We start from the raw sequence: 27,868 nt of genomic DNA, 5'->3' as shown, positions 1-27,868 counted from the left end.
TTAAGATAAATTTTTCCTATAACTTTCTTTCCTCTTCTGTAACTTCCAGTTACTGTGTAAAGTCTGAGAGAAAAAAAAAATAGAATGTAAAAAGATTTCCATAAACATCCATGTCATGGGGAATCATAAAGACAGATCTTAACTTTTCAAAACACACCAGAAGCTCAGCAGTAGACATTAGGATTGTCTTGGTTTTTAATGACTCAGTATTAGTAATGCCACTTACACCTATTCATTCCTTCACCTCAAGGGAATGCAACCAACATACAGATTATGCCATATTTGGAATTTCTGGTCTGTATCCTATGTCAGTTAAAAACCTGTTGCTGGCAACAGTAACAGCACTACAGAAAGATCATCAGGTGCTTCTAATGGAAGAATGTTACAACTTGGAAAATGTGAAAATGCAGGAGCCAAAGAATCACACAAAAACTTTTCGGGTTTGTTCTTTCTCTTCTTTTTTTTTTTTTTTTTTTTTCAATGAATGCTTGCAGGTGTAGTAGTCAATATTAAAGGTCTACTCATGGTTTGCAGCCTTAAGCATTCAGCTGGACATGTCTTTTGAATTGCCTTCCAGAAGACTTTGAGACCTGAGAAGAGTGTGTTTGTGTTTATAATAACATCATAATGAGATGAAAATATGAAGAAGGCTATTAAGTAGTGTGCACACTATTATTTTTAACCAGATGGTGCTAGAGCATGAGTGTTCCTGAGTTGAAATCTGCTCAGGGATGTAGAGCTGAGAAAAGATAGGTTCAAGCCAAGTTTATTTTCTGAAATGTCTGAGATGAGCTCTTAAACTAAAAAGGGCAACTCTGGTTTTCTGGGAAAGCTTACTAGTAGCTTACAAGTTCCTATGCTTCTGTGAAGTGGTGGCAGTGCATATTGGGTTTGCATGGCAAGGTTTTGGTAGCTGTGGGGCTACAAGGGTGGTTTCTGTAAGAAGTTGCTAAAAGCTTCCCCTATGTCAGACTGAGCCAATGCTAGCTGGTTCTGAGAGCTGGCCAAGGCTGAGACGATCAGTGGTGGTAGTAGCACCTCTATGATAACATATTTTAGAAAGGATGTATGTAACAAGAACAGCACAGAGAGGGTTGAGAATATGTAAAACAAACAACCTTGCAGATACCAAGATCAGTGAAAAAGATGGGGGTGGAGCTGCTCCAGGCCCTGGAACAGAGATTGCCTGTGGTACAGACCATTATGAGGTCAGCTGTGTCCCTGCAGCCCATGGAGGTCCACGGTGGAGCAGATATCCCCCTGCAGCCCATGGAGGACCCCATGCTTGAGCATGGGATATGCCCAAAGGAGGATGTGACCCTGTAGGAAGCTCATGCTGGAACAGACCCTCGGCAGGACCTGTGGAATGGTGGAAAGAGGAGCCCACACAAGAGCAGGTTCCTGGCAGGGCTTGTGACCTCGTGGGGGACCCATGCTGAAACAGTCTGTTCCTGAAGGACTGCACCTTGTGGAAGGGATCCACACTGGAGCAGTTCATGAAGAAAGACTTATGTTGGAGAAGTTCATGGAGGACTGTCTCCTGTGGGAGGGACCCCACACCGGAGCAGGAGAAAAATGTGAGGAGTCCTCTCCATGAGGAGGAAGGAGCAGCAGAGACAGTGTGTAATGATGAGGAGTTGACCAAAACCCCTATTCCCCATCCCTCTGTGCCACTAGTGGGGAAGGAGGTAGAGAAATCAGGAGTGAAGTTGAGCCCAGGAAAAAGTGAGGGGTAGAGGGAAGGAGTTTAAAGATTTTTTTTAAATTATTTCTTATTACCATGCTCTGATTTAATTTGTAATAAATTGAACTAATTTCTCCAAGTTGAGTCTGCTTTACCTGTGACATTAATTGGCAACTGGTCTCTTCCTGTCCTTATCTTGACCCAAAACCTTTTGTTAAATTTTCCCTGTCCAGCTGAGGGGAGTGATAGAGCAGCTTTGATGAGCACCTGGCATCCAACTAAGGTCAACGTACCACACAGTGCTCACTAAGAATGGTATGATTTCTCTTCCTGTGGACAAATGTCACCTGTCATGTTGGTGATGTGATGCCAGATTGAGGTCCCAAGAATTTAAAACATAAAGTTTGGAGGAAAAAAAAGGAAGGAAAGGAAGATAAAATCCCACAGCTTCACAAATGACTCTCTTAAAGCTAACATTTCATTTGTTAATAATTTGCTGGCAGTCTTGTACAATCGATAAGAAATGGAAAGATATCCAGATTATCAATAACAATTATATCTTATGATCTTATAATTATATCTTACAGATTTATAGAAAAAAAAGAAATTAAGACACCATGTCTTCAAAGCAAACTTTGCTGACTTACTCTGCTTTTAATTCACTCTGATTCCTCTGGGATACAACTGCCCACTGACATGAATTGTTTTACATGATCTGGACACAAAATATTTGGAGCCAGTAGAAAGCAATGTTGAAATCTGAAATATCTTAAAAGCCAATTAACCTAGGAAATCTATGGCTGAGATAACTATACCCCAACTCTTTTTAGCGTAATGGTGTAACTCACATCTCCTAAAAGGAATGTAGGTCTAAGAACCTGTCAAGGACAGTATGTCTGATGGAAAGTGTGGCGTTTAGGATCAGAGAACTAACATGGCCGGACCAAAACTGTCTTCTAACAATTTAACTATATTGATGAGAAAGCTCCAGGATGTACTATGACATGGCACCCTCTGATTTATCAGTACAGATGTAACTATAGTGTCCACTGAAAGGTTATTGTGAAGGTGGTGATACAAGACTATCAGGCCAGTGCACTGGTAAACCTCCTCAGTAAGTAGGTTCTCTGTCTCGGGTTCACCACCAGTACAATGAGGGCACGTACTTTCTCCCAGGTGAGTTGTCAAAACTATTTTATGAAACATTTAAATACAAATAAAACTAGAACAGAAATTATTATCCTCCATATGCAAGAACATGCATATTTTAACAGAATGTATCATCGACTAAATACGGCTATTACAAATATAGTATTTTGAATGACTGAATCATGTTTTCAAATTTGCATAGCATGAAGAATAGAGAAGAATGTTGTTTGGTGTGAAGAACCTCTCACCATTTATAAAGAAAAATAGTTCTTTTTTTCAGGAAGCATATGTATTCTTGCTATAAGTATTTCATGTTTCTCCGAGCTTTCAGAGGAATAGTTCCACAGGCTATTTTTCAGCTGTAAAATTCCCCTAATGTTAGGCATATTTTTCATATGAACTTTTCATAAAACTCCTCAGGGAAACCTGTGGCTTCTGCTGTTTGGAAATTTCATTGGAGTGCGTGAGGTGTAGAGAATTCTAGAAGAGGCCTATACTGAATTATTAGCTTTGTTATGGATGTAGGCAATCATCTAGGACTTCATCCAAATCCCTCTGAAAACAATTCACAAACAAAATAAGGATAGTGATGATAAGCAAGATCTGTTTGTATATGTAGTCTGAAAACCATGAAGCCAGGACTGCCTGTTACATTATCAGTACACAAAATGTATTGTAGTGGGACACTCTTTGTGGTTGGAGGCTGTAGGAGATGCAGTACTAAGAAATATTTTATCTTATTAAAATCAGATGAATGGTATTAGAAACATACTTTATCTATGGAAGCATGCAGAGTTATAACAGGAATTCCACAAAGTTCAGCTGTTTTCGTGGGATATAGTCCCAGAGAGCATTCTGTCTTCTTAAAAGATAACTATATTGAAGCATTTAAGACATGCACCTCTCTGCTAAGTAGATTTTTATTTTGCAGTTTCCAGGCATGGCTGTATCCCAGTTCATTTATTTCCAACTGGGTTCAATTTCCAGGGTAAGGCAACTTCCTATGATACTTTTTGTCCAATAAAGGTGAAAATAATGTTCTCCAAACCGCATTATTTAAACTGGCATGCACATGTGTCTAAACAGTTTAATGCAATTTAAATAAAAATGTACACTGGCTGCAAAATACTATGAAATCTGATATTCCAAATGGGGTAAAATGTTAAGTGTTTAGTGAAATGTAGGTTTTAAATTGTCCTTATTGTCAAGCATCTTTTGCAGTTCAGATTTTTTGCCTAAGTGAGCATATTTTCACATATTAATTCAGAATATAAATATGAATTAATAGGTTCAGTTCAGAGAAGAGTTTACTATTTTATTATGTTGATTATCCAATATAAACTCATCTCCCCAGTTTTGAAGTTTTGTGTTCCTTCTTTTCATTCTCACTATCTAGCTATTTTATTTGTATAGCCCATATTTCTACAACATGACTGATGGAGCAGTTTTGAAGACTTTAAAGTACTTACATACTTGATACCATTGTGGGACAGGGAAGCAACATGCCGTCCTCTTTTATAAATGAGAAACTGAACTGCAGATGCATTTGTTTGAGTTCACAAGGCCTGGCAAGTCATGGCAAGTCTCCCTGAGGAAAACCTTTGCCTCAGACTGCCTTGGAAATGAATCTTCACCAACTCTAACTTACTCAGAAATGCAATCTCACATCACAGGGAGTCATCTGCTACAGAGAATAGGATAAAATCTATGTACAGAATTCCCACATTCAGTCTGTGAGGTTAAGACCTCAGAATTTAATTAGTTGACTCTGTGTTAATTCTGAAAGAAATAAAGGACAATTTAAACCCGTACTTAAGGAATAAATGAGGCTTCTTCCTCGGAGCAGACTCTCACTGAAATTAAAAACACAATCATCCCCAATCTTGAGCCTAATAAAAGCATTATTTTTTTTAATTGGAGAAAAAATTATATGCACCAAATCTAAGGACCTTATTACTCTTTCTCTTGTCCTGCTTTAAATGATTTAGTTTCATAACTCTGACAGCTTACCTTGTTTACATAGAGGTAGGCAGGAGGAGAAAAAAAAATTAAAAATAGCTAGAGAAAAGCAAGCAACACATTGTGTCACTGGAAAAGACCCTAGATAAAATTTAGATGACAGCAGGAAAAAGAAGTATCTAATGTGCCCAAATGAGAAATAATGAAAGCAAGAAGAAAGTTGCTAAACTGACAAAAAAAAAAATACATTTCTCATAAGATATTGGTGTGCCACTCACAGTACCTAGGTCCTTCTTACATTGAGTGTGGTGCTTTAAACATAAAACACAGGTTTTCACTTGTTTTATATGGAGTGAGGCCTGTTTGACACAGTTGGCAGGACATGGGGTGCAGCTGTTGTAAATCATTGCAAGTTTATTTCTGGTGGACGGTCTTTATGAAGCACTTGAAGCATATCTGTTGTTAACAAGAACTAACAGCTCTATAAGGTAAAAGCAAACTGCAATATGTCTCTGACTTGGTCTTCCTGGAGTATCCAGTTTTCTTTAAGCCAACTTCTCTTCAGAGACATACCATTCTTAAAATGAAATATCATCTTTCTTTTCCGTGTTAATATATATGATGGTTTTAGATTATTTTCACTGAATTACTTTGTGGACTTGCCCATTTTGGTTTTGTTTTGTCAGATTGGAAGCTCTGTGGAAAAAGAGCCATCTAGTATTCAGTTATTGTGACTTGAGATCCTCTTAGCTTCTTCCACTGGCCAAATGGGTCAGAACGTTCGCCATGTTTTTTTGAATGGCACATTAAAAGATAGGAAACATTTTTCCATTTTACATTCCATTTTTTACATTAACACTTCATTGAAAAATAACATTTAAGCATTGAAATGTATCCTGTTTGGTAACAAATACATATATGGTTTTCATTCAGAGGAAAGTGATTTACACCTCCTTTTTACAATAGACAGCATACAGATTTTCTTCGGCAAAAAGTCTAGAGATTTTTATATCCTGTATTACCACTCTATGTCTTTTGATTAGTCCTGTGACACAGCCCTCTGTGGCCTGCCAGCTTCCAGCTCTCAGCATTAAAATTAAAAGATCGCAACATAAAGTTTGATGGCTACTAAAAGAGAAGGACCTGGTTTAATTGTGGTGAAATCTTTACCAGTACTTTCTTCTTGCTAGCAATCAGGTAATGTTACATAGCACTGAACCTTTTGACCTTTCTCATTCTGAAGCTGGAAATATTTAGACTTTCATTGCATTTCCAGTTCAAATAATGGCTTTCCATTTGATTTAATTGTATTATTTCAGACTACACTACTGTGCATGTTTGTGTATTTAAAGTGGTGTCCCTGAATTCTCCCTGACCAAGAATTGTGAGGTCAGTTGTTGTAAAAATATTTGGTTTGAACTGAACTTGGAACTGGGGAAATCTTTGCCCATGTTTTATTTGTCATTCAAGTAGTTCCTGTTTATTTTCTGTGCTTAATGGATACTGTACTTGACCTCATTGTTGATAACAACACACAAGCTGGAACAGTGATATTTGCAGTGATATAATATTCATTCAATCCATGTATTTTAAAGGTTCTTTTCCTCTTCAGTTACAAACAGTACTATTAACGTCATTACAGATTATACTCAAGTGTTCAAAATACTCCTCTAAAGGCTCATTCTCTGTGTGAGATGCTACTTGTGAAATATACAGTATTGTTAGAATCCACCACCATCACCCCCATATATATTGCAGTAATATTGGCTTGCTGAGGGTACTCAGAACATATGTAGAACTTTTGCTTTAAAGGCAAAAATTAACACCCTTTAAAATTACAGGATGGACAGTTTTGAACAGATTTTGTCTTCACTGCTTCAGGTGTGAGGTGTTTGAACCCAGCACAGAGAAGAAGAATAATATTTTTTTTTTATTTTTTTTTTTGACTCTCATAGTTGATGATTGATCCAAGTCTGCCTAATTTTCTTTGCTATAGCTTTATTTCATCAGGACAGATATAACATTGTAGTTCAAACTCCAGAAATTTCCAGTCATAATCAGAAAGCCAATTGCCTGGGTTACAAATTACATCATATTTTGCATACTAGGTCAATAATGGTAGTACAGAATCACAGAATCACAGAATGGTTGGGGTCGGAGGGGACATCTGTAGATCATCTAGTCCAACCCACCTGCTAAAGCAGTTTCACGTAGATTAAATTGCACAGGAATGTGTCCAGGTGAGTCTTGGATGTCTCCAGAGAAGGAGACTCCACAACCTCTCTGGGCAGCCTGTTCCAGTGCTCTGGCACCCTCAAAGTAAAGAACTTTCTCCTCATGTTTAGGTGGAACCTTCTGTGCTTCAGTCTGTGCCTGTTGCCCCTCATCCTATCGTTGGGCACCACTGAAATTATTCTGGTCACCTCCATCAATGAAAAATTCCTTTAAATTTCTCTGGGGACAGCATTTCAAACAGAGGAATTGTCTGCAACTTCTTATCCTTCCAATAACAGTTTGTATTTAGAGTTTGTGTCACTTTTGTTCTGCAGAATTTACTTAGGGAATGAATCTTCTAAAAATATAGTTAGTTCATGCATCACATGGATATTGAATGCTTCACATACTGAAGTCTTTGCAAAACACCACTTTAGAAGAAACTATTGTACTTCCATTAAACACTAATCGACCTAGAAATATCAGAAGCTACCTACTGTAAGGTCCTAGCATTCTGATAGTGAATGTCATTCACCTCTGCACAATACACAGATATAGTTTCAGCTGTCTCTTTAGGGCATTTTTTAAAGTGCTGCCCAGGAATTGTTGTCATTCTCTGCTGTGGGTGGCAATGAGCTTAAGACCTGGCCATAGTGTGAGAAATACAAGCACATTACAGGAAATTTTGACCTCCTTATCTTACTGTGCAGCACAGTTTCCCCTTCATGTGATGGACTTGGAAAAGATTGAGAAGTAGTTGCTGCAGAGAGGGTGAAAGAGGATACATAGTACTGCCTGCACAGCGTATTATTCTGTGGATAATGTTAAAGCTCTTTTATCTATAAGGTTGTCTATGTGAAAACCTCTATTAAACAAAATTGCAAACCACTTTGCAAAGCTAATGTAATTCTTACATAACTTACATACACAATTGCAACTTCCACCCAGTCACCAAATCACACCATTTTTAAACGAACATCCTATTAGTATATAATGCTCTAATATAATATAGGGAACTGTCATTAGTCCATATTTTCACACTTTAATATGCAGAAACTCCTCTGCAGTGAATGAGAACTTCACAAAATGTTATCTTGTAAACAAAACTAAATCAAGAACAGATTTAGAAATAATGTGAAAAAACATTTGAGGTTTGTCCCTCATCCAGTACTTGGCAGATCGCAAATTAGGATTTTGTTACACACTGTACAGAATATTATGTATAAATTTGCTGGTTGAGAATGATGCCAGCTCCTCCAAAGTTAAGAATCATTGAAGAAAAATGTTCAGTATCCTTTACTGGCATATATGTATCTGGCTATCATCACCTCTTCAAGTATCTAAATTGCAAACTGTTTTGTTATTAAATCCCTGTTTAGTAACCTATTTTTCCTAATTCTGGCAGCAAATTTTGTAGCTAAACTGACATCACTGGCAAAGTAGAAAAGAAAGAACTGTTACAAAGCTTGGCCTCTACCTCTACTGGACATAGCTTCATAAACATATGGTTAGGTGTACTTCTGGTAGGATACACAGTAGTACCCTTGAAACTAAGGGCAATTTACTGCAGCTGTACTGAAGCATACCAGAGAGGATTTGGCCTTAATTCCACATGTTCCTCATCTTCTTTTGATAAGACTGTTATGCAAACTTTCATTAAAATTGTCTTAACTTAAGAAACAAAAAAAAAAGAAAAGACACAAAATGCATCCAGCAGTTAGGAACATTAATGGACGTTTGCTGCATGTTGACACTCAGAGACCCAGAGCACGTCAGAAATGTTCACAAAAATGCCAGATTTGGACAGTGTAAGGCAGCTCCCTCAGAAGATCAATGGCAACCTCTGAATACCTTTGCGGCATTTGTGCCACTTTGAGGACCAACAATGAGCAAAAAGTGTCACACTTGTGTGTGATAGAGTACCAGGTGCCAGAGAAGTTCCCCAGCCTCCTTGTGTAAGGGACTGCAATAGGCTGTGTTTCTTCAGAGGTCATCTAGCAATTCTCTCCTGAGAGATCCTGTCCTAGCAATGCTGTAGGATCTCTGCCGTTTCCTAGAAAACCCTTTGTCTTTTTGGCACTATAGTAAAACTTCTACCAAGAAAGTTCAATGCCAGAGTGTCAATTTTACACCTTGTCTTGACTTTTAGTAGTATCACTGGGGGAATTAGTGATGTTGCTGGCTACACCCTGACTCCACACCAGGGTGTAGTTCCCTGGCCCATCCCATTCAGTGTATCAGTTTTCCTAGTACATAACCTTACTGCAAATGAATAAATTGCTAATCTGAGTAAGAGCTTATGGCCAAGCTGTTATATCCTTCTGCATGCTATTTCAGATACAGTCTATATGACTGCAGGTCTTTTTCTGTAAAGACTGTAGCATCAGTTGTTATATTAGAAGATTCTTACAGCAGCTGCAACAAAATATGGAAAGTCTTGCAAGAACATATGCTGCTCTTGCCTCCTTTTTTACCGAGATGAATCTGTACTTCAGCAAAATATAAGTATAGCATGTAGTAACTGGAATGGGAGCCAGAGAAATTTTTAAGAGTGTTCATATCTGGTGTTCTGTTTCAGGCTTAACAGAAATTTTCTTTTAAAATGCTTATGTGATTGCAGTTGTTATCAGATGACGTAGTAAAATAACCTGTAGTTTAAAAATAATATTTATTAAGGGACTGAAAGAAATAAGCTAGGGAAACGGGGTTGTAAGTATATCAACCAAAAGCTGAAATATTTTTCCAGGTATTACCCATAACAATATTAATTGATGCTAACTTATGTCATTCTCTCTTTTCCACATGTCCAGAAAGTATAGAATGTAAAATGTCCAAAGTAGCCTAGAAATGGCCTCTGTTGTAAGAATTGTAGTAAAAGCGTAGAGATGACCATATGGTGGTGGATTCACTAATTCATACAGAATGTATTACTTACCCTTAGGACAACATGACCTATTACTTGTATCTTGTGAAAAAGAATGCTTCCAGTACAGTTTTTTACAATATTTTAAATATATGGTCTCAATAAGAGCTGGGGATTCATAATGGTTAGTAGGTGGAGTAGGACTTCACTTGCCTTGAGTTTTTGGGGTAAAGCTCGCAGCAGAGCCATACTTTTTCTATTCACTCATTGGCTACTGCAGAGAAAAGGTAGTTAACTGAATGAGCCTGTAGTGTTTGTACACAGTTGCATGAACTAAGCCTTCCTGAGCAGTTGCTGAAGGAGAGATGGAAGAAATGGCTAGATTGGAAAACCATTATCTAAATTATCTTGGTTTTGTTTTTTTAGACAAGGAGACAAACAATCTCTAGTGCATCAGGAGAGCAGGACTTTTTTCTGTAACTATACTTTCGCTCAAAATCAGGAGTAAAATTGCTGTAGGCTTCCTCTTCCCTGAACAGACCCTAAGGAAGAAAGCGTAAGAGTGATTTTGTTGGTGCTGTTGCCTTTGGTCACTCAGGAAAAGCACAGGAAATGGTGGAAAAAAAATTTATGAGCAAAATAATCACTCCATTAGACAGTCCTATAAGCTGTGTTTCAACTAAAGGCCCTGTGACGAACCTGTTGAGGGGTTGCAAAGTCTAGTCAAATTCAGATTCTGAGCCACGGCATGGGACCATGAGGAAAGAGATCCACGTTAGTGTATATCAGTGGTTCTACAACTGCTAAAACTGATAGGTGTTACTGTAACTCCTGTTTTCTTCTCATCTTTCCTACTTATAGATTGTAAACTGTGAATAACAGGAAGGTCATATACACTTGCAGAAACTGCAGAAACACTTCTGTGTCAAAAGGTACATTTATTTATTCATTCTTTATTTATCCATCTATATTAAAATGGAAGGAAAATCCAACGCATTAGTATGTGAGGAGAATTTTACTTTCTGTAAAACTATTTGGAACTGTTTATATCCACTTGTTCTGGGATTTGTGACCTGATCCATTTGTACATAATTCATCTGTATTTAGCTTGGACACAATACAAATGTGAAACTTCTTGCAGACTACATATAGTCCTGACATCATCCAAGATTTCATTTTGGGTTGGATGCAGCATTGCTATGTACTCTCTGGACCTAGGGCAGGTTGAATACAACTCATTATGCTATGAAGTGTCTACAGTTGAAAGCTTCAAGGCTTGTCCCATGGTAGCATTAGTGAGGATCTGAATGTTCCATTCTCTCTCCTGATATGGCAAGAAAAGCAATGCAGACCTTATCTAGTCCAAGCAATGACACACGCTTTGCTAGGGAATAGTGAATTCAATTTCCTTTGTACATAACTATGAGGACAGAGCATGTTAAAAGTGAAGCAATCTCTTCTTTTACCAGCTTACAATATGTCAAGAACAAAACTAACAAAGCAGGTTTTTTATACATGTGACTTTGTATGAGGTATTGTTGTGGCAAGTAACCTTCATGACGGATGGATATTGTTTTTCAAAGTCTGCTATGATTTGTATTTATAAAAGCAAAACGGGCAACATGGTCTCTAATAAGTACATAGAACTTTTCTGAACACATAATATCAATGCTATTTTTATACTCTCATTTGTTGTCCATAACACCTTTCCCATGTGCCTTTGCTACTGATATTCTGCACAGAAAAAATACAGTGGCTCTAGTTTTGAAGTTTTAGCACACCATATAAACACTTGGCTTGTGAAGGTGGTTCCTGTTGCTCAATATTCACTAGTATGGAAAGAGAAATGCAGATAGGCTAATTTAGTTCAAATACCTAAAAGCAAAAGAATTTATGCCAACTGTAAAAAGCTCTCAGAAGATGCTTCACTAGCCAACGTGTTCACAGCATTCCCCAGCTGCTACACGTCCTTTGACAAAAGCAGTTAATTAAAGATGTAGGAGGTGTGTGCTGGAGAAGTCATCACATGCTGGGCACATCAGCATAGTTTAGCCTCTCTGTAACAGAAAATGAGCCAGAGTTACTGCTTTTGTTGCTATAAACAAACCTTTACCAGAATGACTTATTCTGTTAATGCTCTTCAGAAATTAAATTATTTGAATAAGAAATGGCATTGTTAAAGGAGAGGTTAGAACTCAGCTGTTGGCCAGGAATTTAAAAAATGAGCAACGAAAGATCTTCCTCCCAAGAGTCTCCAGCTGGAGGCAGTAAGCAGGACTGTACTGTGAAAAAGTTTCTCAGAATTTTAGAAAAAAAAGGTGTTTATTACTTGTCTTCACTGCAAACTTGAAACATGGGCACTCAAAATCAAGAGATAGCATATTTGAAATTTTTGTTCCCCTTACTGAAATAATTTGAATATCTGAGGGTATGAACATTCCAGCTTGACAGCAAACACCGTAAATGTAGTAATTAACACCATAAAATCTTTGAGTTCAGAATGTTGTCTGAATTGTGATTTTTGATCATGATGTTCTGCAGTTCTAGATTAGTTTTAGCAAATGCTCAGTCAGATATTTATGTGGATTTGAGGGAAACCTCTCAGATCTAGCAAATGGTTCTTACATCTCTGTATCAGTTTTATTTTTATTTATGTATTTTTAAAATTGTGTTATTTTAAAAATATGTTTTGGAAGGAATTAGATTTCTGAACAATAGTATATTTGATATTCATAGTTAGGTCCAAATGAAAGAGCGTTTCTGATGTCTGCACTTAACTTATGCTCATTGTGAAGAGGTCAGCTGTCTAAATATGGAAATTAATTGAGGCTCTAAACCAGTAAGAAACTTGACTTTATACAGGTGAGGAATCAGCTGACTTCAGTGTGATGGGCATTGTGCTGAGCTGTTTGCCAATCAAGATTATGACAATACATGATACAAGGACATAAAATACCACCTTGCATGTCACATGATTGGCTATGAGAATGAAGAAGTAGAAAACAAAATTGCACAGCCCACAGAAAACTGGAGTTTCACACACAAAACCTCAGATGGCCAGAAACAAAATCACTACTAGAAACTAAGTGCTTTCTTCTTTATATTAACCTAAAAGCAATGGCTTCCAGCAAAAATAATGATAGATCTCCTTCAGTCTTCATCCCCAAATCATGGACACATGAAATAAGAAATTGTTTATTATAATGATATATTATTTCATCACAGTATTAATTTAAATCTGTGTCATTGTTTCCATTATAACCTCTTATATATAGGAGCTTTCAAAAGAAGATGTAAAAATTTAACTCTGAGTTGAAATTTGCTGAAGAGTTTCTGGTCAAAAGAAAGACATTTTTCTCTACAGGAACACCTTTTAAGGTTGTTGGTTTTGTTATTTTGAATATCATGTTCTAGTTCTGCAGCACTTTTTTCTCAGATTAATTTTGATGCCCTGGGTAACTGATGTTTTACTCCTCAACTTCCCTGGATATTGGTCTTGAATCGTGTCTTTAAATTTCTTATACAAGCACAGTGTAAAAATATGTGCAGCCTAATCTCCTACTGAGTGCTTAAATATGTCACAGTTTGCATGCTTCCAGTTTATATGTATACATTTCCCCCAAAGCAAATGCAGATTTTAATGGTGCTAATATACATTGCGAACATGTGGCAACTACAGAATTTTCCATAAAAGCATTGAGTGGCTTCTGTACTTCAGATGACAATACAAGCCCCATAAACCTGTTGTTGGGGGTCTTGCCCAGCAGGCCTCTGCAACAGACGACCTCATTGTAGTTTCCCCCATTAAACTCCTGCCTGCTGTAGTTGCTTGCCCATAGCATGTATATTTGCTAATGACATAAGTGAAGAAAGCATGCAGAGTTCTACGCGCAGAACAAACAAATAAACAGTAGTGATTCCTGCTGTGAAAACAAATCCAGGGAAGTGTAAGTTGTTGAGACAACACCACACACACACATACAAGAACAGGAGAGAAAAAAATGAAGTCATCTGACTGGGATTCCTTTGTAACACCTGTGCTCCTGCACATGGTTATGTGCACAGCAGCCCTTTACAAAGGCATTCTGGCCCTCTTTTCCAACAGCTCTGATGCTTTGTATAGGCCTTGCTATTTTACTCTGTGAAAGGATATTTGTGTTCCACATCCTGCCTTAGCAGCTCCAGACTGTCTTTTTTGTGTTGGGTGTACAAGCTGGTTTGACTAAAAATGAGTTAATTTTCTTCATGCAGTTGGTAACCTTTCTTTTTCATAGCTAGGATGGTCATTATTTGGACTTAGTTTGAGAACAAGAGATAACACCCTAGTGCAGGGTTAATGTTTTTAATTGCTCTGGTCTGAGAGCCAAGGACATTCTAAGCCCTCTGCCCACAGGTGTGAGGCATCGAGAAAGGGGGGGCATGCATGGGGCAGAGCTTGGCTGACATCCAGACTGATCAATAAGAGTATTCCATCCCATTAGTGTCATGCTTCATATTTAAGGAGAGTTGGGATCTTCCAGTCCCTCTCTTTTCTTTGCTCTCTTTGTTGGAGCCAGGGCCTTCTGTTTGGGATTTTCGTTAGTTCAGCCTTTTGCCATCCTGCCATTTTGCAGAGACCTCTGGGCCTTTCTGCCTTTTTCCTCTTATCTCTCTCTGCAATCGGCTGTTCAGGACCAGGTTCTGTTTCCTGGGACTGGCTGCTCAGTGTGGACAGAGTTTGTGAGGAATTGCATTGACTACCTTCTATTTTATATTCTATTTCTATTATACAAATATACATATTTGCTAGTAGTGTATTACTATTTTGTTATTTTATTAAACTGTGTTTATCTCATTCCACAAGTTTCTCCCCTTTCGATTCTCTCCCCTATTTGGTGGACTGAAAGAGGGGAGTGAGCAAGCGGCTACCATGATTGTATTGCTAGCTCGGGTTAAACCATGACATTGTAACCTGTGCGAAGATAGTGGCAGTCATGATACTACCACTCTTGGAAGCTTAGGAAGTCTGTCTCTTGTACTGGTTACACTTTCCTGGTTTGCCAAACCTTGGTTAGAGGGTGGTGGTAGATGGTGATCAGTGCACACTCTTAAATCTGACAGATGTATCTGAGAGGCTGATTATACCACATTAACAGACAGCCCTGACATATTGCGTCTGGAGCTGGTGGGGCAGACATACCGCTACTGAGAGATATTGATTTGCCTGCCTTGTCTTTGGAGCTTCAGGGGCAGAGTCCCACGGAGGTTGCAAACCAGAGTCGGGGTGGGAAGGAGAGAGGTGTTGCTCTGTGCTGGACTTGGACACCATTATGAAAATTAAATCTGAAAGCTGTATTATTTCCCTCTGTGTCCCATTAATGATTGTTACTAGGCAGCTACAGTGAGACCAAGCCCGTGTGGAGGCAGTTCCCACAGAAACCCCACATGACTTTCAAACTGGGCCATATGTAATCTGTTAGCATTAGAGGCGGAGGGCGGGAAAGGCTCCTAACTGAAGGCAGCCATGCTGAACTCCAGCTGGATCTGTGGTTTTGCTTAAAGCTGATGGAGATTTTGATGAGAATACTGACAGCTGCTTTATATAAACTAAGGTAACCAAGAGCTACTGGAGCACATGGAGAGGAATACCACAGCACTTCAGATGGGTGGTGTGGTGTAAAGAATAACAGCCTATAGAATCCCATGCTTTTTCTTAGCATTTGCAAGTTGTCCTTGTTGTACACTTCCAAATCTTTATACCTTGAGATCTCTTTGCCTGAGTGTTATAAATAGGGAAAACGTTGTATTAGTATCCACAGTAATCACATCCTTCAACCTGGAGCAGTTTCAATAAAGTTGCATATAAAACACATTTTTGTTCATTAATGGTCTTTGTAATTTAAAATGATACAAAAATCAATTATTTACCACCTCATTTCTCTTCCATGTTATTGCTCAGTAGTGACTATTTCAGGCTGTTTTATTGTTATTAGCCTTTTAAACAAATGTATCAAACCAAACAATCTGAAATACAGTGTTTTGTTTGCCAAAAGCTACCCATTTGTTATTTTCCTACAGATTGTCAGACAGCTGTTAGCACTCTGTATTCTTCTGAAGGAGCAAGTATTCATGCCACCATTTACTTCACTTTTGGCTTTCAGAATTGTTTTGTTTCACTGTATCCTGCAGGGAAGATCATCAAAAATTCCTCTGTGAAACTGCTCTACAAAACACATCTCTCTGCCTGCAAGCCAAAGAAAGCAGCTTGCCCACTGGATTCCCAGCTATATGCAGAGTTACTACATTTTTGTTTGGCTATTCTAACTATTTGAGCTAATTTTGCACTTTTAGACATGATGAAACAGCTGCCACCTGCTAGGAAAGCAGAAGAGATCCATAGTAGGCCTAACAGTATTGTAAGCCTCAGAACTTTAGTGGGAAGATAAAAACAGTGTTATTCCTTAATTCTGTGTCTGGTGAATAGAAATGTAAACCCATTTTCTCTCCAGTATTGCTTAATTGCCTACTTAGGTGCACTTTCTTAACTCTGTAACCCATTTCACAGTACCTAATTCTCCTCACTCATTCTTTATAAAATATCAAGGTGCTTGGAACGGCTTTATGAAATCCACACTAGAAATATGGGTCTTGGAAGTTAAAACTCCTTTCTACCCACTCTCCTAGACCCTGATACACCACTGCTTTTCGTTACGTAACTGCCCCTGTGGGCAGGACAAAGATGCTGCTTGCAACTTTGAAGGTTACTCCCACTTTTTTATTGCACTTCTGTGTCATCCAAATTCTCTGACTGGATGTAAAATGACAGGAAAAATTAAAGAAGCTATCCATGACTAGGATTAGCCCCAGTAAAGTGCTTGACTTGAGCAACAAGAAGACTGTGAAATTTATATTTAGTTATTTCCATTGATGAATGCTTGTGGTAATTCTATCTTTTGATAGTCTATACTGGCTGCTTTGTAGGCCTACTTGTGATAACTGCACACTGCTTCTGGCATTTCACAATACTCCACTACTGACTAAGTAAGCAGTTAAGATAATTTCCAGCTCTGAGAAGACCAAAACACCACTTGAAATCAGAAAGCTCGTTGTGAAATATTTTTCTAATTAGCAAGCTAAAACAACAAGGAAGACATTAGTTAAACAGCTCTGTATATCTTGATATTTACAAACAAAATACAAATCCTGAAAAAGTAAGATTTAATTGTGTGTGTATATTTAATTGTGTGTGTATATGTATATTATAATTCAATTATGATTAATTTGCTGCAAGTCTGTTATTAATTTGTTATATGTACCTTTCCATTAAGATCCATTCATTTTTGGACTGTTTTCTCTCTCGTTTGCATTCCTCATTTCCAGGTTAGTTTCCCTCAAAAGGAGAAGCAGGGATGATTTTCCCTATTACTTTTATTAGATCACTCTTTAGTATATTGGTTATGGAAGCATCTGCCGTATGTGAGAAATGTATCTCGTCTGAAAGAGATTTTTTTAGCATAATAGTATTAATGTGATGGCAATGAGCTGTGAGGTGGAATGAACTTGACACCATATGTACCATTGTATGTTGAGGGGAGTATCCTAGCACCACAGTCTTAAAAAACATAGTTCTCAGAGACTGTAACAATTCCAGGCATTCATTAAAAACATAACATCTGTGGCTTCTAGTCAATATCAAAGCCAAAGTAAATTAAAGATGTGTGACTCTAGATGTTATGGGGAAGATTTTCAGCAAGTTTTGCTCTAATTGCCAATCATGAGCTTCACTGTCTTCAATAACTCTATATGACACATTTTAGTGTATTAATCTACTTCCACCTTGCTTTGTTTCAGCTGGAAAAAAAATGGCTTCATGTTAACTGCAATGACATGCCTTTGCATGGTTTTTCACAACCTTAGAAATACTGTGATCTGCAGGAGAGAAATCCACATATAATTAATCCCTTGTATGATAATTAATCTTTTTGCATCTGTATATACAAAGCCCTGTTTTAAAGGTAGGGACAGTAAAGTGATATGTTATGCCTGTAAACAGTGATGCAGCTGCTCTTGCTACTGAACCAGAAAAGACTCCTACTTCCTCATAGACATTTTTCCATTAGTAGGAAGAACAGCATGTACAAAAGCTGAAAGTGGCAGAGCTGAGGAGAAAATGGAGTGAAAAATGTAAGAAAGTCCTGGTAAACAAAAAATCGTGGCTGCAACTAATGTAAAAGAAAAGTATGAAATTACTGTGATGCAATCCTCAGCTGCCATCATACTATGGTTTTCTATAAATATGTTATATGTCAACTTTGTATCAGCACTGTTTGTATGAATAAAATGAGGAGGCATGGAAACATGGATCATCTTTCTGGATAAAATGTTATTTTAAATACATTGTTTTACCTCTTTAAAATCTTTATGCCCAGAATATTCGTAGAGCAAACTATGGAATGAATACACTACAGCTGTCACAGTATTTTAGTCTATAAAGCAAAATCCATCGTATCTTATCTTTCAGAACATATGGTAGTTTGATGTGAGGGTACAAATGCACCTCATGGTGCAAAGAATGCTCAGCATAAACTTTTGCTGAAGGCTCTGTTCAGAATATTCTAACACAACAAAAGGAGAAAATAAACAAATCGCTGTTTTAGCGTAACTAAAAAAAAACTCAGACCCTGTTTGCTCACATCTGCATTTCATGGTTTGGATCCAGGGTAGAAGCAAAAGTGTTGAAATATCATGCGAGTGGCTGTTAATTAGAAGGAAAAAGGATCGCTCCCAGTACATCTGGGTCCTTGGGCTAAACCCAATGCTATTGAGATCCTCTCTGCCTGGTATGGCTCTGTGTATCAGACCAGAGAACCCTCCCTTCTTATTTTTCCACCAAGAGAGCTGGTCTTCATCTGAGAACACTGGTCAGCAACATTATGAATTGTAGCAGATGGAAGGTGATATCTTAGCCTTGCTGATATCAGTAGGAAAACTAATTTAACCTTTGAGTTCTCAAACAACTTGGGCTTCATTTATTTTCATGCTGATGTTTCATTTATTATGTACTTCTGCGGCAGGCGAAGCAACAAAATCAGTGAAAAGTTCTTTGGTTTCATGAGCCAAGTACGTTATGCAAAGACATATGTGACGAAGGGTGACATATCCTTCAGAAAGTGTATGCGTCTGCACTTAATTTTCTCCATAATCTACAGTTCAACAGATATGCCAGGTTCTGCTCTGAAAGCCTTTGGGATGCTGTGATTTATGCTAGGAGTGAATCCAGTCTTCACAAAATATACCAAGAGTTACAAGTGCACACTGAGCAGTGTGAGCACATCTAAATGTTCAGGTACAAAGCCAAAGCTGGTCCAATTGCACTAACAGTATCTTTTCAGTTCGACTTCTAACCTGCATGATACAACTAGCAGGGCTAACAGAGAACCAGCAGTGTGGACTATTACCTGTTTAGTTAAATGGTTCTGCATTACATAGTTTATTAAAAGTAGATAAACTCTGGGAACTGGAAATATCAGTGTTGTGTAACTGTTCATCTATTTTCTTTTGTCAGTGGTTTTTAATGTTTATTATTTATTCTTTTGTTTTCCTGCTAATTATGTTTCTGCTGTGAAAATAACTATGTATGCAATATTTAATAATTAAGTTTAATGGAGACTGAAAAGTACTTTGAGGTTAAAGTGGAGAATATGGAGGTCTGGGAGAACAGACTCATGTGATGACACCTAAATAACACTATTTTAAATTTAACCTTTGATTCATCCTACTTTCAGTACCATTTGGTCACATCTAGTGGCTGCCTTCACATTTCTCATTCTCTGTTGTATGACTCTGCTACCTATAGCTGCTATCTACTCAAACACATCACATCTAGTAGTAGTGTCTCAAAGATCTTTATCATTTCTATCCACAGCTAAGTATGTGTAAGTTTCCAGTGACTGACTAGTTAATCTTGGAAATTTCTTCATTTATGACTTGAAACTAAAGTGTGTGAATTCAGGAAGGCGTCCGATCTGTAGACTTAAAGAACACTGAGGATAAAAACCCAACAGGGTGTTTCAGTTGTCTCTCTGGTTTTGTGTTGTTTTTGGTTTTTGGAGTGATTTTTTTGGGTTGGTTTGGTTTGGTTTGGTTTTGGATTTTTGGTTTCTGTTTTGGTGGTGCTGGTGGTTTTGTGTTTGTGTGCTTTGTTTGTTTGTTTTTTATTTTTTTGATCAAAAGAAGAAGAGAAGTTTTAAGTATTTCTTCTTTTGGTTTCAATGTCAATACTCAAAACTTAAGCACCTTGCTTCCAGGAAGTGCATGCAAGGGAGCCCTTGCATGTTCACAGAGGTCCTTTACTATAACAAAGACCTGAGAGTACAAACTTCTTTGCAAAGCCAGGTCTGTACTTTCAATGGAGAAGTTAATGTCTGCAGAAAATAAATTGGGAAGAGGGAGAAAAGACAGCAGAATGCTTCTTACACAAGTCAAGGCAATTTGGCATCAAAGTTAATAATATGGCCATCTGTCTCTTTGGAATAAATGCACATGTTTAAATACATAGCTTGGAGATGCGTGAAGTCATAAATACTGTTGCAATGTTTACTAACTTCAGTAAAACAGAAATCTTTAGCTAACCACTTGCTTTTAAGAAAAGCTGCAAATTTTAATTTAAAACCTCCTATTGCATTCCTTCCTAGTCAATTTTGTATCCTAAACACATCAAAAGCATTGTGAAATTGAATTAACTGAAGCAGATACAGCACAGGTAAGTAAAAGAATCAATCTCAAAAAAAAAAAAAAAGGAAACTTTTCTTGAGGTTTTGGTTTGGTTTGGTTTTTGTTGTGTGTTGTTGATTTGTTTGTCTTGGGTTTGGTTTTAATTTTATTGATTTTTTTAAATTGAGTTTTCTTAATTGATGGAAAGAATAAATTGCTCTGTTTGGTTGCTTGAGGACAAATTATGTACTTAGGTGGGAATAATCTGGAGTCTGTAGGTGGTTCCCCTCAGAGCTGACACTTAAAGGCAGAGAGGAGTTCTCCAGATGTAAATGTAAATGGATGGTGGAGGAAGGAGCGTTATTCACAGGACATGAAGGTTACCAAAGTAAGGCCTCTTTTCCTTACTGAATCAGGATTCACATAAAGCAGGCCAGCTGCTTTCTTAACTACATTAACTATCTATAGTCAACCATACTCTACCATCAATATGGCAGAAACTAGAGTAAGGAACATAATGAAGGCTAAAGTCCTGTGTTGTGAACATCTTTGCTTATCGGTTTGAATTTGCAGTGGCAGAGCAATGAAACTTTGGTCTGTTTGACATTATTCTCTGTTTCACCTTTGTGCATGTTTTATCATAGTATTTCTTATTCATGGCCTCCCTCAGGTTTGAGTTTTCAATGTTTCATTGTTTTGGTTTCAAATGCTCAAAGGATATATATCTTTTGAAATTTAAATAACTGTTTTCCTGTCTTCAGTGGAGTCCCATGAAATAATTTCCACTACTGTTTGATCTGATTAGGAATTATTTCTTTGAAAGTAAACATCTGACAAATTTAAATTAACAATGTTCATTCAGTACATATCCAAAAATAGCTTAGCTTTGCATTGTGGTTCATTTGCACAAACTACAGGCACAATAATCCTCCAGTACATCATCACACATATGTTATTTACTGCCCTTTCAGAAATATTGAAGAGAAATTGAGGAGAAACTTTTTTACTTTGAGGGTGCCAGAGTACTGGAACAGGCTGCCCAGAGAGGCTGTGGAGTCTCCTTCTCTGGAGACATTCAAAACCCGCTTGGACACATTCCTGTGCAATTTGCTCTAGGTTCAACAAGGCAAAGTGCAAGGTCCACCACATGGATCAGGGTAATCCCAAGCACAAATGTAGTCTGGATGGAGAATGGATTGAGAGCAGACTGAGGAGAAGGACTTGGGGTGTTGGTTGATGAGAAGCTTTATATGACTGGGCAAAGTAAGCTTGCAGCCCAGAAAGACAACTGTATCATGGGCTGCATCAAAAGAAGTGTGACCAGCAGGTCAAGGGAGGTGATGCTCCCTCTCTACTCCACTCTCATAAGACCACACCTGTAGTACTGCATTCAGCTCTGGGGTCCAGCTAGAAAATGGACTTGTTAGAGCAAATCCAGAGGAGGTCCACAAAGATTATCAGAGGTCTGGAGCACCTCTTCTATGAAGACAGTCTGAGAGAGTTGGGGTTGTTCAGCCTTGAGAAGTCTCTAGGTAGACATTATAGCAGCCTTCCAGTACCTAAAGGGGGCCTGCAAAAAAGCTCAAGAGGGACTTTTTAGAAGGGCATGTAGTGATAGGACAAGGCATAATGGCTTTAAACTGAAAAAGGGTAGATTTATACTAGATATAATGGAAGAAATTCTTTACCATGAGGCAGGTGAGGCACTGGAACAGGTTGCCCAGAGAGACTTTGGATGCCCCATCCCTGGAAGTGTCCAAGGCCAGACTGGATTGGGCTTTGAGCACCTGGTCTATCGGAAGGTGTCCCTGCCTGTGGCAGGGGGTTGAAACTAGATGATCTTTACGGTCCCTTCCAACCCAAATCATTCCATGAATTTGGCAGCTGCTACAGCATGTGGCTCTTATTAGCAGACATGCTTCCCTATAAAGCTGTAAGTAAAAGTAAATATGAGGTACTAAGCTATTGAAGAAGACAGCAATGGAATTAGGGCTTCTGCTGTCTTGTGAAATCAGGACTGAACTTCCTTTTTATAAAGGTAGACTGGAGATTCCACTGACTGTGGCAGAATATTATCAACTCCATGGCAGTGGTTCCAAAACATATAAGCCACAAGGAAAGAGTTCAAACGACTTCAAAGTAACATGATACACCTGGCTGTGGAAGGGATGAAGTTCCAAATAAGTGCTTATGTAACTACAAACTGTTTCAACAGTCATATAATTTATTTGAATTTTATCTTGCTTTCTATGTCTTTCTTTGTTTTGATCAATTGGCTTTATATACTACAGCAATTAATTTTTTTATCCACTCTTCTGTCCACCAGTGCATTGAGCAAATGACACAGCATATGTTTTATGTGAAAAGTGAGGTCCAGGCTACTCAACAGTAAAGAATTCCCAACCCTTTAGTAAGATGAAAGACCATTGTTTTGATTGGTTTGAGTAAATGGACTCTGCAAACAACTTTTATCCTGCAGTTTCTGAATGTGTGTACTGTAATATCTGGGGTTTTTGTTGTTGTTGTTGTTGGTTTGGTTTTGGGTTTTGGGGATTTTTGTTGTTGCATTTCATTTGTTTGTTTTGTTTAGGCTTTTTTTTTTTTTCAAAATTGCTACCTTTTCTTTTGTGCCATTTCATAACCGTGGTCTTGAAATTAGCTGCAGATTCTTAAAGAAATAAATACATATGCAGAGAAAGACATGTCAAACCTGGCCTAGTCTACTCTGGCTCATTCATGAAAGTCTTAAGAAACAAAATAATATGGCAAATAAGCTATCGTGTCATCTGGAAGAACTGCTCCCCTTAGACCAGTGGTAAGCACAGTACAGTGTGGGAAAAATTGCAGCACAGATTGTCTCAGGTCTGCCTGCTGAGAGGACATAAGGCTGCAGCCTCTGACACTGTTTGTCTGCATACTTTCACCACAACTAAAACTGAGACAGAAGAATGAGAACGCAAAATTAACTTTTATTCAAACAACATTTATACTAATTATTATTACGTGAAACATTTATGTGAAAATAGTGTATATGGAGATACCTGAATTCAAGATAACCAAAAGATTCTGTTTCCCAGAAAAGCCTACCAACTTTCTGTTAAAATCAACATGTCTATGAAAATAAAAAAACTGAAACAACAAAAAAATGAACCAAATCACTTCCTTTTCTTGTACTAGTGGTGGTGACCACAAGTTAGAAAACCACACTTCCTTTCAGCAGCAGCTGAGAAGAGTTCATTTGGAAAAAATTCTAAGCCTTGCTGAGGTCTGAGGTAACATTTGCAGCTTTTCATATAATTACTTTTTTGCATTTATGAGAAATACTGCCAGCATTACTTACTGGACAGTGTATTTCAGTAAGGAAGCTTTGGAAACCTTGAAATTTCCCAGTATTTTGTTGAAATAATATGTAATATTTTGCTTTGGTTAGTTTCTTGTTCTTCTGAAAGGATGGAAGTCGCACTGAGTTTGGAATCCAAATATAACAAATCTACATTACTCACAGAGAAAAACAACATATATTTATTACATCCAGGAAATATGAATTTCTCCCCATTAGGGTATTTTGAACTATTTGTGCATGAATTTGTTTTCAGTGATGAACAGTTCATATTATGATTAATTGAGCACATAGGTTTAATGTAGGCTTAAATCTCATTGGGACTTTTTTATTATTAATGAGTAATAACTTCTGTAACTTCCCGTGTTTGTGCCAGTGACCTTTTCTGTGTAATACACTCACAGTCTCAGGGTTTAGATATCTGTGTCATGGGGCATTTACTTCTGTTTGCAAGAGAAAGAAAGTCTGTGGATTCAGTTTGGTAATTGATGTGCTAAACTTCTGTACCATTCAGACACAACTTGACAAACTGGTATTTATCAATTCTGATGAGAGGTTTTTATTTCTTTTAAACTAAGTTTAAATTAAACTTCACTAATCTCATAATAATTAATTTAATAATGTCCTTAGAGTAAAAGGGTGGCCCCACTGAATTTAGTTGTAAAACTGTGAGTGAAACCAATAGTTGAAACAGCTGAAATAAGGAAAACATCTCATTAACTGGAAACATTTAAAATTCAGTTCCAGCCCCAATGTGCTCCAGGGAAATCCCACAGTGCTGGCTAGTTAACCAAGTGTCTGGAATTTCTGGGATCACTAGCCTGCTTTCCAAGCCCTGTGTCAGAGCTCTGTAACTGGAAGAGTCAGAGCTCCTGCAGCTCTGTGGTGGTGGAAATGGGTGACCTAGAGCAACTGGGTTGCTGTGGAGCCAAAGGCCTTGGAAAACCCAGGGAACCACTCCAGAACTGGAAATCCCATAAGTGCTGATAGTGATGCATGAGGACCCTCAGCAGCTTTCCACAAGTGTCTACAGAGCTTCATGGACACCCTTCCTCTCACTTATCTAATGTTTGTGATTCAGAAAACAAGTCAACGTTTTTCAATATAATCCTGTTTCACTGAACGATAAGGTCATATCTTATGCTAACAAGCACCTAAAGCGAAGGTCCCTGATGGTCTGCTTACAACAGTCAACAGACAATATATTAAATCGTGATATCTTTCATAGTTTAATGAAAAGTAGCTACTGATGTGTTCATCTTCTAATTTTTATAATATTTCTTAAATATATATACATTTTCTTATTTGAGACAATTGGATTGTAGTGATATCTTCATCCAAAATTAGTTGCAGGGTGCATTGCTGGAGGTCTAATACTGGAATTAGTTTTGAGCAAGGATATGAAGCTTTAGTTTTGACCAGTTTATCACAAATGTGAAGTTACTCAACAGGAAATAATTCAGGTTTTAGTGAGACTAGATTGCTCTCAGGATATTATCAGGTAGCTTAAGCCCAGGTTCAGTGGTGAGGATTTTAGATTACAGTCACATTGCCTGAAAACTGGTTAGAGAGAGGCTTTCATATTCTGTTTTGTATAAAGCCATCACAGGCTAATGACTCACTCTTGGGACTGTTAAGAACTATTACAATATAAGTAATAACACTTCCCCAGAGCATTAAGTGTCTCATATTCTCACTAGCCTAACTATTTTTGATAGAGCTTAAAAATCTTTGTTTATATTGCTTTCTGCCAATTCATACCCCAAGCAGCACTTACTTTTACAACTTCTAAAGACTTTCCACTGTAAATAGAACAAAAATGGTTCTGGTACAATTTCCAGTGAAGAGCAACAGCATGTTATAAATATCTTATAATTCATTATTCAATTAACACACCATAAAAACTGATTCCTTTATTTAAAAGTTCAAATTAATTGAACTTGTATTTTTTTCTTTTAATTTGAAAATCTGTTATTTTTTTTTTCTTTCTTTCTTTTTTTCTTTGCATTTAGCTGAGGCCTGATATGGAAATGAAAACTGGATACTTCATCCAAATTTAGCTGCTAACCGGAAGCACTTGAAATTGTGTAGAAGCCGGCTATGGTGAGATGGAACATTGCACAGAAAAAAAAAAAAAGACAGAAATATTAATGTAAAGATGTTTTTATAGTTGTACCCATTTAAACAAAAATAAGAGTATGTTCCTCAATAGAATAAAATAGTTCATCTCTTACTCAGATAAGACTGTTTCACTTCTCAGTCATAATGGATGAAGATATTGAAAGAAGCCAAGAAAATGAAGAGACTTGGACACTCAACTGGGAAGGAAATTTAGAACTCAAATCAGTTCCACAAATATTTCTGAGCTATGTAATGTACTAAATAGGTTTGGTATTGACTTGAAGAAACTGTTCATGCATTTTTGAAAAGGCAATAAAATATGTAACATCATGCAATGCATATGCCAGTAAAGCACTAAAGGTATATGTATTCTTTTCAGTTTTTTCTCCTTACTGTATCCAGGCTAAAGCTACACTCTATACCTAAGTAAAATATCATTTTTATTCCTGGTTTCATCTGCTTTTAAGAGGATTAGAAAATTAATGTATCATCAAAGCAAAGAGAGGATATTTCTCTTGGAATCCATTATGACAATAGACAAAATATCTGGATAATTTAGCACACCACAAAAGCAAAGAGAAAGAAAGAAAATATTATAATCAAACAATTATTTATCAAGATAGAGTTTTTGTGCCACCTCCTGCAATTAACTGAAACACTGATAAAGAAGTATGTGGTTTTTCTTGAGTTACTCACAGCCATGTGTCAGTTCACTTTCTGCTGTCGCTGCAAAGAAAGAAACCAGACATTGGTGAACAACAGGAGGGAATAACATTGAATGGAGCCTTTCTAAATGATAATCTTCTGGAAATCTATGGGTATCAGGGAAAGCATTTGGACTCTGAAGCAAACATTATAAACACTGACTTGAGTTGTCAGGACATAACCATACTTGAATGAAGAGCAGAAAGCCAAGACTGGCAGAAAATAGCATGTGCAATGGCATGCAGCCTTCTGGAAGAAATGTGAAGGGCAGCAAGTTATTTTTTTTATACATAGTCAGAGACAGACAGAGGTGGGCTATATTCCCTCCCCCCAAAACGTTGTGATTTCAAACTAATTTTCAAATAAATTATGTTTGTCTTTCATTCTGCTTTTAAGTTAAAATGCATCAGTGATTTGTCATGACTGACTTTTGTGATTTCATAAAAATCTAATTTTTTGAAGATTAAATGCTCCACATGAAAAAAAAGAAGCCTACGTTGTCTTCACAGGTACTTTGGAATAATTTCCTGATACTCCTCTTAGGGAACTAGCAGATGCATCTGCCTTTATTTTTCAACTGTTCTTTCAAATTTACAAAAATACCAGATTATATAACTTAAAAACTCTCCATAAGGTTTTTTAAATGCAATCAGAGTATTTTGGGGCAACCTAGATTAAACATTATTGTTTCTGCAAGCAGAATTTATTTTCATTAGTCATTTATTCAGCATCTGAAAAAAAAAAAAAGAGTTAAATAATTTCTTCTTGGTTTCCTTAAGTCTGATAGTTTTTGCTATGTAAACTTATTATGTGACTCTTCTAGAAAAGTAGTGCACCAATTATGGTGACTATGCTAAAAATTATCTCAAGCAATTACCTAAACAGAGGCTTAGAAGTCTTGAATATTAATCTGTTTCATTGACATCGAAGTGAACAGGGGTGACAACCTGGAAACCCCAGTATATTAGTAGAATTTAACATATTCTTCTTCTTTCCCTGCCCCCCAAAAAATTCTTTTTTTTTTTTAACAGGTACAATTTTTGTATGAATTTTTGTCTCCCTGTTTTGATGACCTATCAGATATTTTCATTGCTGTTTTTTGTTGGTTTTGTTTGTTTGTGGTTTTTGTTTGGTTTCATTT

General features: G+C 37.3%; 1 long non-coding RNA gene across 1 annotated transcript; it reads left to right on the top strand.

Annotated features, from left to right (window-relative positions):
* Positions 1-56: 56 nt before the first annotated feature.
* On the top strand, positions 57-26,385 carry LOC135579659 (uncharacterized). The gene is made up of 2 exons (XR_010473229.1): positions 57-440; positions 25,914-26,385. It is a non-coding gene; the product is annotated as an uncharacterized LOC135579659 (long non-coding RNA).
* The last annotated feature ends 1,483 nt before the right edge of the window (positions 26,386-27,868 follow it).

The sequence above is a fragment of the Columba livia genome, chromosome 1 (genome assembly GCF_036013475.1).
Source record: "Columba livia isolate bColLiv1 breed racing homer chromosome 1, bColLiv1.pat.W.v2, whole genome shotgun sequence".
In the NCBI taxonomy this organism is placed as follows: Eukaryota; Metazoa; Chordata; class Aves; order Columbiformes; family Columbidae; genus Columba; species Columba livia.
This window is presented reverse-complemented; position numbering and strand designations above follow the sequence as displayed.